Source organism: Danio aesculapii, chromosome 19 (assembly GCF_903798145.1).
Source record: "Danio aesculapii chromosome 19, fDanAes4.1, whole genome shotgun sequence".
NCBI lineage: Eukaryota > Metazoa > Chordata > Actinopteri > Cypriniformes > Danionidae > Danio > Danio aesculapii.
Window position 1 is genome coordinate 11,913,900 of NC_079453.1, and position 6,000 is coordinate 11,919,899.

The window sequence follows — 6,000 nt, forward strand, 5'->3', positions numbered from 1 at the left end:
GGCCTCTACGCATGTGTGAGCTCTCAATGACACACACACATACACACGCATGCATTCACATGTGCACATTCATGATTTCAGCTCGCTTCAGAGACGCACAGCACCATTCATAAAGCTCAAACTCATATCTGGTACAGCAGAGCCACGGGAGGACAGAAAATAGTCATACATGACTCAAGACAGAGTCAAAAGTCTATGCATAAAAAATCAGCAATTCTACATCGCTTTGTGCTCATCCATTGTCTCTCACTCACTATCGTGTTTAAATTGGAGTGATGTTTCAAATACTTGATGCAGTTTTACTTTTACATTAGAAAATTATTTATTATACTAATATACAGGGCAAAGAAATAATAATAATAATAATTAATAACTAATATTAGAGTGATTTCTAAAGGATCATGTGACTCTGAAGAAGAGTAATGAAGCTGAAAATTTATCATTAAAATCACTTATTAAATATAAAGGGCGGCTGGAAGGGCATCCGCTGAATAAAACATATGCTGGATAAATTGGCGGTTTATTCCACTGTGGCAACCCCAGATTAATAAAGGGACTAACCCGAAAAGAAAATGAATTAATTTGTTTTATTTTTTCATTTCGGATTATTCTACACTCAAAAAATAAATAGCAATAATAAGTAATAAACGAGATAATAAAAATACAAATAATTCAGTAAAAATTTTAAGAATGAAAGTAGATTTTCAACTACTAAAGTACAAATACTTGTAAACTTTGTCACTGTTTAATTCCACCCAAGCTCATTACTGATATGTACCTCTATATACATTTCTGGAGATCACAAAATACGTGCCAAGGAGGCAAATCCACCAGAGGTCATTGTATATTTAGTTTTAGATCTCAAATTTTTTTCATAAGTGCTATTTGCGCCTGCTGTTCTTGCATAAATCTACTAGAGGCCGCTGTCGACTGACTGACTGACTGACCGACTGATCCCCCACCCAACCTCTTCCCTAAACCCAACCGATAGTGTTTTTAAAGCACCGATTGACCCGATCACCCTTTCCCTAAACCCTACCGACAGTGTTTTCAAAAGCAATCCAGAAAAAGAAAAGCCAGAGGCCGCTTGATTTTTACCATGTTTTTAGACCTTACCACGTACTCACCCTGTTATTTACTTGTTTATTTAAATTTTTGTCTTATGTTTTACATGCTTTCTGGAACTGTTCTTCAACGGACTCAAATGCCATTTTTGCAGTCAACTCCTCTCTGCGTCTCAAGTCTGCTGACGCACATGGCGAGCTACTGGGCACACTGGTACCAGCAAAAAAGTCATCCACACGGAGGTAAGCGTTCAGCTGGTAGCGCGAAAAAAGAAACAGAAGCCGTCCGTGTTTGTTTTAATGACAATATGCTGCCATACGTAGCTCTGGCTACATAATTCACACTCTACAGAAATGCATTTGGGGGTATGTTTTCACAATGAGCCTGTGTTGGTTTAATGTCATTTTACCATAATTTATGCAAAAACATTATAATCACTTAAGCTTATAATTGCTTTTTAACAATATGTTTGTATATGATGAGATAATGTAAAAGCATACAGATGTCATTCAGCCTGTGAGCATGCACACAACAAAAGAGTTTTTTTGTGGTGACTAAACTAGATGTCTCTGATTGGCTACTGCATTCATAAGACCAACAGGAACATGCATGATTGGTTATCAGGCTTATTGTTGCAACAAATACAGTTAGACACAATTCTAACATTCGGCTCTATACACCAACACAATGAATTTGAACTGAAATGAAATGAACGAGATGCACTTTTTTGCAGACTCTCAGCTTTAATTTGAAGGCATTTACATTTAAATCAGATGAACGGTGTAGGAATTACAACAGTTTGCATTTGTGCCTCCCACTTGTTAAGGGACCAAAGGTAATTGGACAATTGGCTTCTAAGCTGTTCCATGGTCAGGTGTGTGTTACTCCCTCATTATTCCAATTACATTAAGCAGATAAAAGATCCAGTCATTTCAAGTGTGCTATTTACATTTGGTTGTGTTGGTGTATAGAGCCAAAAATGTTAGAATTGTGTCGATGTCCAATTATTTATGGACCTAACTTTATATATGAATGTAATGGTGCAAATTGACTTTGTTCATCAATTCTCTTTTTAATCACAACCATCACACTAGTTCAGTTTAAATGTGAGGTATTTTCCCCCCTAATCTTGAATTTGTGGCACTCAAATAATGCAATAAAATGTATTGAACAATAGATACAAGCTAAATCCAAAAGTGCATACATGAAAACTGAAACTATTAAGAAATTGAAATAGCTGTATTAATTTACTATTCTTTATGTTCTTTTCGCATCTACAAACAGTACAGTTAACCGTTTTAGCCGTAATGTAGGTTAGCTCTTTCAGCTTTTACTGTATTAAAAACTTGCTAATCAAAGGGTGTTTAAAAGTAGTTTACAGTATTGTATAGTGCATCCTTGCATCAATTTGTTCCCTATAGCCTAATACAGTCAAATCTAACACAAACATTTTTCACTTTTATTATTGAGAATATATGCTTTTACACTGAGCCTTCGAATCCTTGACCCAAAAACAGCTTGCAGAAACATTTCTTTATATTTAATTGGCATTATTTAGCAGTATAGTCCCCATGAGTTTTACTATCCTTGTTGTAAGGACGTTTTTTGTTCCTCACTATAAAGGCAAATCCTGATACACACACAAACACACACACACACGCACACAAACAGCGTGTGTTCCCCCTTCTCAAATCCCCACAACCGCAGTACACTCTTTCCTCGTGGCGTTACCAAAGTCAGCACTAGGGACCGTCCAACATCCATGACACACACACGCGCGCGCAGCGGGCGCAACGACACGAGCTCACCGTCCAACCAAAACTACGCCAAGTGCGACAAATAACACAAAGGTACAAAACTCACAGCTAACAATTTAGGTAAATCCCTCACGGTCGCAAAAATAGCGTCACATTTACACACGTATCATCTAAAAGGGTCGTTTCACTCTATTGCGTGTCCGCAGCCGAAATACTCACGGTTAAGGAGTATAAGAAACACAGACTACATCTGTCATACTTGGCTCGAAAGCACTGAAACGAATCGATCTGTCGACTTAACGGCGACGGTAACGAGCATGAAGACGGAAGAGCAGAAGTGAGAGCGAGAAACTCACCCTCCAGTCAGCGCTTCACGGCCGTCGAGAGGAACCAGCGGACGCCTGGAAACCTTCACAGATTTTGCAGTTTTCTCCTCTCCCTCTCTCCGTCACTCTCTCTCTCTAACACACACACACGCGTGTTTTCTCTCACTCTCTCTCTCTTCCTCGCTCTCAGTCTTTCGGCACTGCGGTGATTTGGCTGAATGGGAAAGGAGTGACAGAGGAGAGACACTTTCACTCGTACAGTTTGACGCTGATGAGGCTCAATAAGGTCACAGTTAGATTCAGGTCTGTGTATGTCGGTGAAGGCATGTGAGTCACGTAAGGATAACAGTTAATTAGCAGATGGCTCCCTAAGTAAGAAAATTGTGCCCTCTAAAACTATGCATACGTGCTTACTTAAGCGTGCTTAATGGATACTTTTTTGAAAAGTGTTCTGATTTCAGGATTTCCTGAACGTTTTAAGCAAGTCTGTCTGTCTGTCTGTCTGTCTATCTACCTATCTATAACATAATTTATATGAACTGTGTATGGGGTAATTTAAAATATATTAAACAGAACATAAAATAGGACACTTATATTTCAATTAATAGTTAATATATATATGTTGGCACTGGTGCCGGCATGTAGCCACATCGCACTGCTACTCATGAGATATTGCGTTTATACTTAGAATAAACATATATAGTATATACATAGTGCAAAGGCATAATCTTGTATATAAAAAGAAAATCAAACACGGAGAGTTTAAAAATCCTTTTGTATGAGGAACTACTTTTTTCCGCCATTCATTCACATCTGCAGCTGACTGTCAGAACAGCAAAAACCGTTACTAATTCACCAATGTCACTTTAAAGCTAGTATTTAAATGATTCTCTAGCGTAATACCTAAAGTGACAAAACAGGTGATTTTGCTGACATTTTAAGGTTATAAGGCTGAACGGCATGAAAAGCTATCAGTCTACAGAGATTTCCCATGTATTTCTTTGTTTCAATCGGGATATCACAATAATTAACCCAGAAAAAGCCAAAGCAAAGCAAACACTACCAGAAACACTACCAGACTATGGGATAAACACAGCAACATACTAAAGAGAGAGATTGACTTAGAATGTCACTTACCAGTATATGATTATGACCAATAATGATTTGATCAGCTGTAGTATGAAATTACGCTGTTTTTCTTCGTCGCCATCCTGTGGCAGAACGTCAACCGTCTTTGCTGTGCTCAGTATTAATGGATGCACTGAATCTCCAAAATTATAAATATTTAAAATTGGCACTATTCTTATAAATAAACTGCTAGTTACAATCTAAACAACTACATTCTAGGCTGAAAAAGCCTCAAAAGTACATTATGTTGTCTAACAGCTGCATTATTTGTCAAACTGTAGAGAGTTTGTTAAACTGCTGGTGGAGTAATATAGAAGGGTGAAGAGGCTGTAGTTCTGATATTGCAGAATATCCCACGGCTATAAGCCAGTCAGATTCGAGAACCAGATAAAACTGTTGTGTAAATATATATATATATATATATATATATATATATATATATATATATATATATATATATATATATATATATATATATTTAAAGAAAATTATTCTGTTAATCAAGGCAGCATTTATTAAATGAAAAACAAAATTGTTTAAAGAGCCCATATTATACATGAAATAGGGTCATATTTAGGTTGTAAGGGTCTCCAACAACAGTCTAATATGCATGCAAGGTCAAACAACTCTTTGATGGTCTTATAATCTGCATTTATTTTTATCTAATTATCCCAGCGACTCCCATATGAATCGTTCAGCGATTCATTTGTTCCCAAACCCATCCTCAGCGCGAAGCTAATCTGCGCTGATTGGACCAATGGCAGCCTGCTGCGATTGGTCGACAGTGACAGGCTTCAGCGCGAGACAGAGTGAAATACCCAGCTGCTAATCTACAATATAAAAGTAGTCACAGTGCACACACGCTTCACAGTGGATTTTGGCTGCCAGTGGGTGAATGTAAACACAGACGATGGACTAGAAAATACTGACGACGAACTATTTTATTGAGCAAAAAGTCCAAGAACTGGCGAGGAGATCTCCTAGCTTCCTAGTCACAGTCTTCTTACTCTTTTCACACACACACACACACACACAAAGGGCCTGCGCGTCCATAAATGAGCGGCTGAATAGAGAGGGCGCGGCGCTCAGTTATATCCGCGAATACCCGTGCGTTACACACACACACACACAGGGCCGGCGCGTCCATAAAGGAGTGGCTGAATTGAGGCGGCGCGGCGCTCAGTTATATCCGCGAATACCTGTGCGTTGCACACACGAGGAGACACACACACACAGGGCCGGCGCGTCCATAAATGAGCGGCTGAATTGAGGCGGCGCGGCGCTCGGTTATATCCGCGAATACCCGTGCGTTACACACACACACACACACACACAGGGCCGGTGCGTCCATAAAGGAGCGGCTGAATTGTGGCGGCGCGGCGCTCAGTTATATCCGCGACTACCCGTGCGTTACACACACGAGGAGACACACACACACAGGGCCGGCGCGTCCATAAATGAGCGGCTGAATTGAGGCGGCGCGGCGCTCAGTTATATCCGCGAATACCTGTGCGTTACACACACGGGGAGACACACACACACACACACACACACACACACATTACTTGACCGTTGCATGTGTGTAAACAGCTGACGATCCGTAATCAAAGCGGCACGCGTCGCGTTTTCAACGTGGCTTTACACGCGATATGAGAATATAAAGAGTTAACCTGATACAGCACGCGGTTACAAGTAACAAAACACAACTAAATACATAATTTGCA

The 6,000-nt window shown here is 39.6% G+C and overlaps 1 protein-coding gene across 1 annotated transcript in view; it reads right to left on the reverse strand.

Annotated features, from left to right (window-relative positions):
* Nucleotides 1–3,350, reverse strand: part of cacng7a (calcium channel, voltage-dependent, gamma subunit 7a) — a 49,668-nt gene extending 46,318 nt beyond the window's left edge. Inside the window, exon 1 of the mRNA XM_056480518.1 lies at nt 3,179–3,350. The gene's annotated coding sequence lies outside the window, so the exon portion shown is untranslated. The remainder of the gene's footprint in view (nt 1–3,178) is intronic.
* Nucleotides 3,351–6,000: the final 2,650 nt, after the last annotated feature.